A 12,159-nucleotide genomic window follows, 5' to 3' on the forward strand; every position below is an offset into this window, starting at 1 on the left:
AGCAGATGTGACATTACATGATTTTAATACCAGTCGGCTATCGTCTTTTTGACAGTAGGCTAGTTTCTGCCAGCAGTGCTCAAGAAACTTACCCGGTAAGTAGAACAAGTCTGAGAATTGAACGTACATAAGCTCAAAAGTTGCCAAAGTATTTAGCTGGAGAAGTCTGCCCTCTGTTTTGTGATTTCGCAGCATGTAAATTGTGAACTTATTTTCTAATTTGTCTGATCGGTAGTGTGCATAAATAAACATGAGCCTGAAGATGGCTCATGTATGTTCAGAACAAGTATTGTTTACGTATTCAGTCTTCAGAAGTATTCAAGCAGACAAAGTGACTGCACACCCAAGTCAAATGCTGTGGTTGCTGCTCCACGAGTAGACAACCCAAATTTGGGGGCTAAAAGCAGAGGTACCTAACAATTAAGAAAAAAAAATATATTGCTTTTTGTGCTGTAAATCTGAGATCCCCAAGAATCACTATGCATAAAATAGTACTCAGAAGAAAAGTACTCAAGCAGAAAAACAAGGGAGAACCAAAGCAGTCTCAGTAAGTAATTTGGAAAACGCGGAAAAAAGGGAATTCCTTCCAAAATTCCACTGTGTGGGGAAGGATTTTTTTCTTCTGAAGTCCTTTAGTTAGAGTTATCCTTGTGTTTGAAGGGCAGAAATAACACACACACACGAAAAAAAGCATAGGGAGGTCTTCATAAATTGAAAAATACCATGTGCATGAGCCACTAACTCATCAGCAGGCATTTGGGCTGTATGCATTTACTTCCTCTTGACCCACTGCAGTCCAGTTCCTGGTCCAGGAGACTTCACTGAAGATGACTGACTGACAATTGGTGTCCCCAACACAGCAACAACATCATCTGCTTTTGAAACTTACCCTCGGAAGAAAACAGACTTACCCCTCGCAGTAGCAGATGGAAGTTTCCTGTCCTGTCCCCCTGATGCTGACCTGCACTCGCACAGCCTGACAGCCCTGTGCACGCACTCCTCTCTTGCAGTGTTCCTAAGCCTTCCTGACCTCAGGGAGGCTGCAGTTCTGGGGCTCGATCACATGCTTGCTCCAGGAACTGGGATGAAAAAACTTGATTCTCGATCGCCTCCTTAGCCATCCCTGTGATCAACTAAACTTGGTGTTACAGCGTTTGAAAGTCTTCACAGACTCATCTCACCCTCTGACTCTAAACATCGTGTACGTTTCCACCTGCTGGCTCATCTTTTCCCATCTCTTCTCTGTCCTGCTCTAGCTGGAAGTTGCTTTTACCAGTGGTGCAGCAGCCACTTGATTTTTGACCTTGAAAATCTCATTTTATAACAGTTTTTGTTTCCTTTAAGAGCATTAGTCTACACCAGTGAAAGTGCCATTATTCCATTTTCCTAACTAGTACTTGCAATGCTCGTGTACATTATGAAACACAGGGAGCATAGCTAGAAATATTCAGTTCTAGAAAATGAAATGCAATGAAGGGAGATGTTGCAAGCAAGAACATTTACTGATACTGCCATAAATACACTGAAGTCAGTGGAGCTGCACTGATTAACTGTACCTGCTAATGCTCCCAGTAGTCCTTGTTACCTTGTTGTGTAATTATTACCCAGCAGGGAGTCCAGAGGATATTTTTTTTACTGCACTGCTGAAGTGCTTTCTATTACAGAATACTGGCCAAGCAGTAATCCCGAAACAGCTATTTTAGAATACTGCCCACTTAGAACTGGCTTGACACTGTAGATGCTCTTGTGTATCCCAAGAACACACTTCACTGCAAAACTACTCTCTCTCCACAGATGGTTTAAGTAAAGTGACTTAAATTTTAAAGAAAAATCTGGAACTCAGCTGACTTTGTTGGCATTGTCTTGGCCATGCTGCAGAACTGAAAGGTATTCCTTACATGTGGGACTGTGGTCGGATGCACATTGTTCCGCTCTGGAGAAAAACAAAGCAGCTGCCTTTTCACCCTGGACTTTTTTTCTCTGACTTTTAAAACAAATAATGAACAGAATCAGAAATGCACATGGATTTAGCATGTTACTGAATCTTTCAGTCTGTTTTGCCATCTGTATGCTTGGGTGTTGGACTGTTTTATATTTTGGATAATATGCTCTGAGTATTTGCAGTGCAACAGTACCTTCTTGGCCGAGCTGTCATGCCATAAACATGCATGCTGTGACCAAAACCCCTGGCTCCTTCAAAACATCAGAACAGACAGCTCTCTGGAATAGCACAGTTCTCACCAAAATCAAGGTCCCGTAACGGTATTTAACTAAACAGATGAGCATGGCTGACAACCTGGAATTTACCACTAAGCAGGAAGGCTTGTCGAGGAAAGCGCTAGATTGTTAACATCCCAACACGCACTGTGTTTATATCAGCCAAGCCTTTAACAGACACCCCATTTTTGGAAGCCTCCTCTTCCGTTCTGCCCTGCAGAATTACTTGTTTAGAGTGAAACATGAGAAATTCTGACATCACTGTGAAATGTTTATACATCCATTTTCTTTGGACCAGCTTTGACTTTATAGATAAATTTTCCTTCAGTCTCTTGCTATTCTCCTGCACAGCTCAGCGTTCAGAGTTGAATTAAACAACTCTCAATTCTATTTATTCCATGCTGTAGGAATTTAATTAATCTTTTTATATTGATAATAAATTAATATTCTGCTTTACAGGTTCTTAAATACAGGGAAGCCTATGCAAATTTTAATTCAGACTGGGTGCAGAATAATAAAAAATTGCATCATGACCATAACAGATGTTCCTTAGTGGGCATCTTAGTATCCCTGATTTTGACACTCTTATTCTTTATAGAACAGGTGGAGAAGATGGAGATGCTTAGTGTGCCGCACATGATTTTGAATGGAGATGCAGCCTTCTGAGGAAGTTTAGTTGTCAATTTAGGAAGCTGCATTTTGGAGTTATGTGTTTTAGGGTATGTTTACAGATAGCCAGTCCTGATTTGTAGCATTTTCAGTAAGACAAGAGGAGTCATGGGGCGCTGATGATAAGAAAAGAGCAGGAGCATTTATGCAAGTGGCGAACTTCAATGTATGGCAGCACTCTTAAGACGGTAGTATGTGAAATGGGAGCACACAATAGATAACGAAATGGGCATCCTGACAGCCTAAATCTATATAAATACAATGTTACTTTTTAAAACCATAGAATTTATTTTATCAAAATCTAATGTGAATATCCAAAGAGTTATGGACTTCATTCCATAAAACTTAATTAAATTTTTATTGCCTGAGGGAAAATCCTGACGGTGTTGAAACTTCAGACGCTGTTGGAAATGGGATATTTCACTCTTATCTAGCATCCTAAATAAAATTGCAAGAAGAGTAGTGTCCAGGATACAGCATGAAAAGCACTTTGCTTTTTATCAGAGTACCTTCCTATTTCCATTTTAATTTAATGTGTCAATAAATAGAGGTTATAGCTTTATATAAAAACTATGAGCAATCTCTAGAGTAAAAACAAAGTTTTTCCTCAGGGCTGTGGTTGCAAATCGATTTGAGTAATTAGAGAAACAGTTGTAATCCACATACTAAAGGATAGCTAATATTTTTATACAGGTCTTGAATACCAAAGTATTAGAAAAAAACTCGCAGAATTATCCTGGCAGCAAATTCAGTATATTTGATCAATATATTACTCAATCTTCAACTGAAGTGAAGGAAGTAGCTGAAAACCTTGTCATGTCTAATGTTCACCACCACCCAGAGTACTTGCACAATACAGAATCATAGAACTACATTGCATCCAGTATCTCTGAATTGCAAGGCAGAAATTTTTTATTTGCTCAGCTATTCTCCTGTGGGCAATCCCCGGACATGGCTGTGCTGCATGTGATGATAATAGTACTCTTAAAAAGGCAATGTTCAGGAGGTAAAAGTCTATAAAGCAGCCCATACTATGGCTCAGATTTCAAAGACTCGCTTTTATTTTCAATCATACATGGAGTATTTATTCATACGGAGGAGCTTTAAAATCTATACAGTGTCCTTCCTCCTCCTCCCTTCTAAAAATATAACTGGTTCAGGACAGGAGACATAAATAAGTCATTTCCTGAAATGAGTGTTCTTTTCTGAAAAGTCTGGTGGTAGTTGGAATGGAAGTTCCAGGAGCTGGGAGCAGAGAAGAGGATGGGACTCTCACACTCTTACAGTGCACTGCTCTAGAGGAACGGTGCATTTACCTACCTCTCAGGCCAGAAAAAAATCAGTTACAATCAATACTAACGAAAAACAAGCCAAAATTGCTTCAGTTGCTATTTCTTCAGTTGTTTTCCAGAAAAGAATTACATTTAGTCTCAGCTGTTAAACAGTTTCTTTCACTGCCTCCATCTGTATATAAAGTTTGACCTTGATTCTGACCTCCCCCTGCCAGATTTCCTCTTAGGCAGTGGAGGAGGTTTTGCCTGAACATGGATTAAACTTTAAAGGGTACAAGTACATGCCCTGTACTTTTATCACCGTCATGTTAGTCCTTTTAATTGCTATTTTAAGTCCTGCTCAGTTGAAGAATAGTGATTTTCTTTCCCAGACTCGGAGCTGCCTGCCTCGGTCTTTTAGGTTTGAAACTAATGTGGATGGGTAGGTGAAATCCATATGAGTTTGTTTGCGGAGGCCTCCCTCCCACGGGCAAACCAAAGACTAGTTCTTAGCCTCTATGACAAAAAAACACATTCCAGTTCACATTACTGAGCCCCAGGGAAAACATCATATGTCAACTGAAGCAAAACCTGCAAGTCAAATTATCTGACATCAAAGGCCACTACCCCCACACTGGCAATTGCTCTCAGAACACTGTGCAGAAACGGAGTCCTCCTGCCATGGAGAGAAATGCTGGGGAGTCCACTGTGCCTCTGCGGCGCAAACCTGTGTGCATGTGTTTCAGGGGCAGTAATCTTACACGAAGTCACAAAAGCCTGGCACTACAGCAGCACGCGTGGTATTGAACCCGGCCTCTGATTTGGTATTATTTACATCCAATTGCTGCAGTAAGACCATTCCCAATTAGCAGGTATTGCTTTGTTCTATTGTGCTCATTAAATGAGGTATTTCCTAAAAGAGTGATGACTGTAGCCAGCACAGCTGTCAGGCAGTCATTCATCAGTTCAAAACGCTGAACGCAGCATCAGAACTGGATTACTTACACTGTCAGAGCTGTTTCAACCGGCTGCTCAACAGTCCAGTAGCGTATCAGTTCATTAGTCCTGATTAATTGCACAGCTTGGCTGAAACTATAGTCCCACATTCCTTAACAACCTGCTTTATTTTCTTTCAACATAAAAGCCCCTAAAAGAAAAATCCAAACTCTTCTCGCATAAAGACTTGAGTAATTGCAAAAAAGCCACTACAGTAGATTAGTTTGTTACTACTATTGAGACAACCAAACTCCTCTGTAGTAAAAGAATGAAAGGAAAAGAATGTAAAATATCCTCTGCAGTGCAGTGACCTGGGGGCAAGGCTATTGCTGTGTTTCAGTGTTGTGGAAAAAAGAGAAAAGGCAAGCCATTGTGCCAAAATGTTTCCAGGGATATTTCTCCAAAACACCACACTAATTTAAAGCAACTGCTGCCTATATATAACGTCATTTACTCTCTTAAGTAGCCTTTGAATATATTCAGCATTGTGATATGAGGTACTGACGTGTGAAACACATGCACCAGTAATTCTTACTTAAAAAACCTGATACAAACTCATTGCCTGATACAGGACTTAGTAGATTCCGATTTACAAAAATAAATTGGTTAGGATATCTTGAAAAATTAATTGCAGTTTTTGATGTAGTTGATACTGCTCTGACTGCTGCTCTTCCATTTAATTTTCTTTTGTGGAAAAAAAAAAAAAACCCAACTCATGTGCGCTTAATATATTATGTAGCTGTTACCTGCATATTAACTAAATATCACCTACACCATCATATCATTGACAGTATCCACTCCTTGCATGCGCTTCACTATGAAGTACAAAGTCATCACAGCAAGCGTGCAATGTTGATGCAGTAACATTTTTTTTCTTGACTTACAATACTTCTTAAGGGCAAAGTAACAGGAATTTAGATGTAATCACCATTTTAAGCAGCTCCTCTGACATGGTTAAATGAGAGATGTGGTAATTACTGAATGCTATTATCTTTAAGGAGGCTCATTTCCTGAGCTGACAGAGTAGCCCCTAATAAATAAACGCACTAGACTTAAAACCAGAAGATACAAACTGTATCACTTGTCAAGATTTATGGTTTCTAGAATATTATACTGTTTACTCTGTATGGGACCATCAGGCTCAACTGTACAAATCTGAAGGAAAGCTTAGCTGAAATTAGCATTACTCACAGTAGTCAAGTCTGATTTCTTTGAACTTCAGTCTGCCACTCCTGACTGTTTCCACTGCTACAAGAAGTTGTTACAAGGAATAATTAGTAGTATGACAAGGTTGACCTCTGTATATTTTGTGGTACTAGGAGCAGTCAACAAACGTTGTTCCTAGATAACAAGACAGATGTTACTGCATTACACACCACACTGGACATAAGACTGGTCAGTCTCTAAAGCCTCTAAACACAGGAAACATGGACTCAATGACAGATTCATATACCATGGTGTTGCTTTTTTTTTGTGATTTTTAGAAAAAGTTGCCATTTAAGATCTGTATTTACTCTTTTCTCCTAAGTTTCCAGTTTCACTACTTTTTTTTTTTTTTTTTTTTTTAATCTATATTGCCTCGTTGCCAGCTGGAGTGGCTGGAGACAGCCCATACAGCACCAGGGCAGAGCTCACCAAAGAGGAGTCCTCAGAGAACAGGAGGCTGAGATGAGCAACATATTCCTGTTTTGGAATTGCTTTGTGTTAAGTATAGTAATTTAACCAGAAAAAGGTTCTGCACAGATCCCAAAAGGTGTTAAGTCAGAAAGCTCCGTCGTTAATGTTACCAGAAACTGGAGTAAGGCACACGTGGTATGGTTCAGAGAAAGCCCATCTGTAAAACTGGGTATAAAAAGACAAACAAAGCGAAAACAACTGGAGCAGAGATTTGTGGTTAAAAGAACTTAACACGAAGCCATTTCCCTGCATGATAGCGGTGTCTTGTTACACTGCTGCCTTGTGGCTGAGCTAACTAAAGGGAAAAGATGCTTCCTTACCTAGCACATCTATTTAGCTATATCTTTGAACATTATCTTGGAAGAAGTTTTCATTGTGTAATTTCAGTTTGGATGCAGACCAGACAGTTGAAAATGCTTAAAAAGTAATATTTTTGTTATTTTTTGGTGGACTTTTACTTCAATAACTCCAAATCATGTTGTAGAGATCAATGATGGCCAAATCTACCCACACACAGAACTGGCTTAGTGCCACAATCACCTACCACTCAGTACTGCTCATTTGAGCACCTTGTCGTTATCTCCTACACTAAAGGGAGGGATTTATACACTTTCATACATAGCTTTTATTGGAAAACGAAAAATAATGAAAACTTACTGAAAACGTAGAACTAGCTTTGTCCAAGAAATGCTCCAGACCATCAAGTACATGATGAACTGTCCAAGGTCAGTCTGGCTGGAGAAGAAATGCAACAAGCAGGTGATTTACATGCTGAAGGGTTCACTGAATTTGGCTCTCCGTGGAGCCTTCAGCACATTTGCCTTTAGGTGGCACTCTTTGCTTGTATCAAGCATCTTCCTTGATAAAGGGAGCAGCTGTGTCTGTACAACTCTGCAAATATCACATTCAGGGGAGTAAGATGAGTGCAATGTCAGCCTGGGATAGGGGATCTCATCTGACAAAGCCGAAGCTGGAATGACCATGGCTGCCATGCTCTGTCAGCTTTAAAAAACTGTTTGTACTGCACACTCTTGTTTTGTTTTTTTTCCCAACTGCAGGATGGTCCAGTGAGCTGTTGCAACTAAGTGAAAGACTGATGCAGAACTGCAGTCCCTCTAGATTTGGTATTATACAGCGGTGCCAGTGAATTTTTGCAGTAAAAGTGAGTTGTTTACATTAGTCTCAGTGCTAACCACTTAAAAACCCAGTGCTAAAACTGACTGACAGCTTAGTTATTCAGTCAATTTGCTAATGCTAGGAATTATGACCAAAAAGAGTGATTAAAACTTAGTTCGTATGTTTCAGAAATCACATATAACTGTTGGCAATGAGTTACTTTAGCAATACATACTGTAATTTTATTGCCCTTTCCACTAACAGTGTCTTGAGCTCGTGACAAAAGGACGTCAGAAAATCAAAACCGATGAGTACAATTCCCCTGAAACCTGGCCAACGTTCTCCCACTCACCCACCAGCAGTCAGCAGCATGGTGTTGTGTTGCGGTGTTTCTCCTTTATGGTGAAAAAAACCTATGGGATGTCTGCGTGTTGCCAAAAAGAATCTTTCTTTATGTAGGGAATCATAACAATCCTACAACTACTATGTACTGACAATTCAGAAACACATACATTAAAAATCTTAGACGACTCATGCTCCACAGCGGCTTTGTAGCATGCATTCCCATCTGCTACATGGTATTAACCTTTTGAAGGAGCTTTTGGACAGTGTTCTGGCTGCTTGAAACACTGAAATGCTTTGGAATCCTGCCATGAGGTTTCATTACTGGACTGTTTCTCCTACTGTTCATTGATTTTAAAACCAGAGTGTCATCCTTCAGCCCCCTCAGTTACTTGTTGGGCCCTGCAGTACCTCCAATTTTACTGAAAAGAGCTTTTGTGCACATTCCAAATTTGTCTGTGTTCAAATCCTGTTAATTCTGGACTGAGGCTGACATAAAGAATCTTCATTCCTTCTGGAACACCTACATCCACAAATTTTCTCTGCAAGGCAGACTTCTCTGGAGAACAAATGTGGGGTGGGGACATTTAACATAACCCTTTGGTGAGCTACCTCCAAACCACAACTTTTGTTATTTGACTACTTTGGATCATTATTCATATAAAAAGGAACAGAATCAAAAAGTGAATCCTTATTCTAGCTGTGATCAAGTGAACTGCTGAAAATACTCAAAAACAAATCTTTTCCCATCCAAGATGATGGGATGGAACTGAAAAGGTAAGGCTACTCCAAGAGCGGGAGCATCACCTAGACAATGCTGAGGACAAATCCAGCAAAGAATGGGCATAAATTTATCTTCCAAAACAAAAAATAAATGTGTTACTCTTTATGAACACTTGACGACAGATCAAGGCTTAAAAAAGTTTTCATAGTTATCTGCAGTCCATTTCTTAATCACTATCGTAGCTTAATCCTGTAACAGCAGACAGGTCTTTACCTAGCTTGGGTTAAATGCAGGAATGGGAGATTGTATAACTTTCCACCTCTTTCACACATTAAATCATTAAGCATTTTCAAAAATTGAAGGGCTGTTTTATTGTGGCAGCTACTCCTTCGCAAATTCTCTCTTACGAGTTTGTAGGAATCCAAGATAATTCCCCTTCTTCTCCAGTGTTACATATGAGGTAGAGGTGGGAATAATTCATGTTTCATATTTAGCCAAGAAAAACGTTAAATGTCCCATTGTTAGTTCCAGGCTAATGACACTAGAAAGGCTAAAATCTGGAAGATTACACTCCCCGTGATGAGAGTTAGTTAACAAAAACAGCAGTCTGTCCATTAAATAGCCATATTCAGAGAGCCAGCTGTTTTCTCCAGCACTCTAATTACTATTCCACATCTAAGTGCGCCTGGAATGTCGACAGAACTTCACAGAGAAGCATCAAGAAGAACCAACAGTTATTCTTACCCTGCAGTCCATTTTAAACTAAGACGGATACATCAGCAAATGAGTATTAATTTAAGCATCTAAACTTCCTCCCTGACTCCCTACACTGTACCCATAATCATGTTTTCTCGGAGGCACAGCAGATTTGCAATTCAGGCTCCACGCTGTGCGGTTAACAGGGGCTTGGGATAGCACATTGAAAAGTGAGATCATCTCGGTGTTTATCAGTATGGACTTGAGGAGAGTCTGGGCCACAGGGCAGTGAAGGGAGCCGATGAAAGTGTTGCTCTGTAAGCATCAGGGCACAGACAGAAATGTAGCCGACACTGAGCAGCCCCCAGCAAAGGGCTCCACACAGAAGAAAAAATCTTCAACTCTATCACCGAATTAGAAAATGACTAACATGCAGCTCACAGCAGCCATACATTCTGCAAAGGAATAACTGGGCCCAGTGTGTTTAAATGGGCTGCCCAACGCCACAGTGGTTCATCAGTTTGAGCACAAAGGTTGTTCACTGACCTTCATCCCACTCATCTGCCTCAAGTGGAGGGAGAGAAAGGTTTGCAGGAACTGTCCAATCGCCATCCTTCAACTCTGCTTCAGCACAGACGATTCCATGGATTTGCTGCAGCTCGTCAGCGTGTAACTCACACTACCTCTTACCAAGCAAGTGATGATTAGGCTGTCACCGCAACTGACTGCAGGAGAAAAATTCCAAGGCTGGAGTGTTGCTAAGAAGGTACTTCTGTTTTATACCAAGGAGTACTCTAAGAGGCCTGTCCTGTTCAAATTTAACTTCAGATTTTCTGGAATTTAGGACTCTGGGTTTATGTAAAAATAAATCACAGTCACAGCTTCAGGTAGGGATTCAATGAGGTGTATATAACTGAAATATGATCATAAAAATTCTGAATCCCAAAAAGGGCAAACCTCTCAAAAAAGAGGAATCTTGAGTTGTTTCAAATGGCACCCAGTGAAACCAAAAAGCTGTTCCCTATCTTCCCCATTTTGCAGTAAGAATCACAAAGCCCAAATCTCCTTGTTACTGGAAGCCAGAGGTTTGTATTACATTTTAGTTTAGCCACTCTCTGCATACACAAACTGGGGGAAAAATAAACCTTGAAAAGTCTCCTGTTTTAGCAAGTCAGAGCAAAAATACCAGCTCTGCACAGTATGTTTGAAAGGCTATTTAACTACTAGCCTTAAGAATTTCTCCCTTTATAGTGCTTACAAGGTACTCGTTTATATAGCCCTCCCCAGACCGCTTTGTTTTGACAGAAGGCTGTGTTTTTGTTTTGTTTTTTAATCTCATGATAAATCCAAACAAAAATGTCCATTGTGTATTATGGTTTGACTTACTTGGAGATAAAACAGGGCACAGATATCTTGTGCAAGAAGGGAGAAAAACAGCAGTGTTTTCCAAAAGGCAGCACCTCTCACCTTTTTGTTCCTTTTCACTTGAAGCAGAGTGCAGTACCTTTAACTTCGTGAAAAATCAGGCCAAGACAGGCCACAAATAACAACTACGGTTGGTATGTTGTTTTTCCTATTTTGTTGCTGTTAGTTTGATTTTGGTTTACTTTTTTTTTTTTTTAAATGGGGAAGGAGATAGGAGAAGGAATAAAGAGCTTTTACTTGGCTGTTTTCCTTCGTTCTGTCCAGTCATCTCGTCATTTTTTTCTACATATTTAGTCAGTCAACCAGAGGAATAAACTCATAAGCTACTTGAAAACAGTCCGAGTCTCACAGACACTAAGGTCCGTTTACATGCCTTTAGCGCCGTAAATGCTTCTTAAAATGAGCGGTGACTGCCAGGGTAAAGCCTATGGAGCACATCACATGGAGCACTAACTGGATTTTGTAATCCTGGCAACTTTCACATGTTTACAGCTTGATCTGAGTCCCCTAGTGAGCACGCAGGAAAAGGAACAAGAGGCCAGGAGGACTGCATGAATGTACTTGGCCTCTTTTTCATTGATAACCCCTTATGCCATTCAAATAGGACTCCAGAATACACTATTTTAATTAGCAAAGCTTGTTTTTAAGTAAACAACACAACACTCCTTCTAGAACAGTCACAGTCTCCCCTGCTAGACATACAGGCTTTTTGGCAAGATCACATTCAAACAGCGTGAAATTCACCTCCGTGTGCGGCCCCCTTTGGCAGCCTTTGCTCCACTTTAGCCTCCACTTAGCTGCTCCGAATAGCAGCAAGTGGCACATAGGATAAGGACCAAGATTCGCTACAACCTTCCTCCCCCCAAAAAGATGGTCCGAATCCACATCTGTAAAGATCAGCAGTTTTTTTTCCCCCCACTATAAGGTCATAAAGGTGTAATATAGGCGTCATGCATAGAGTACATACCATATTTGAATTGAGTCCTGTCCCTGCATGACTTTGAGCCCCAGCGAGAGTACAGATGC

At 40.4% G+C, this 12,159-nt stretch overlaps 1 long non-coding RNA gene across 1 annotated transcript; it reads left to right on the forward strand.

Annotated features, from left to right (window-relative positions):
• The first annotated feature begins 6,620 nt into the window (after window positions 1-6,620).
• On the forward strand, window positions 6,621-12,147 carry LOC136790804 (uncharacterized). Its single transcript, XR_010831427.1, has 2 exons — window positions 6,621-7,992; window positions 8,211-12,147. It is a non-coding gene; the product is annotated as an uncharacterized lncRNA (long non-coding RNA).
• Window positions 12,148-12,159: the final 12 nt, after the last annotated feature.

This window comes from Anser cygnoides, chromosome 4 (assembly GCF_040182565.1).
Source record: "Anser cygnoides isolate HZ-2024a breed goose chromosome 4, Taihu_goose_T2T_genome, whole genome shotgun sequence".
In the NCBI taxonomy this organism is placed as follows: domain Eukaryota; kingdom Metazoa; phylum Chordata; class Aves; order Anseriformes; family Anatidae; genus Anser; species Anser cygnoides.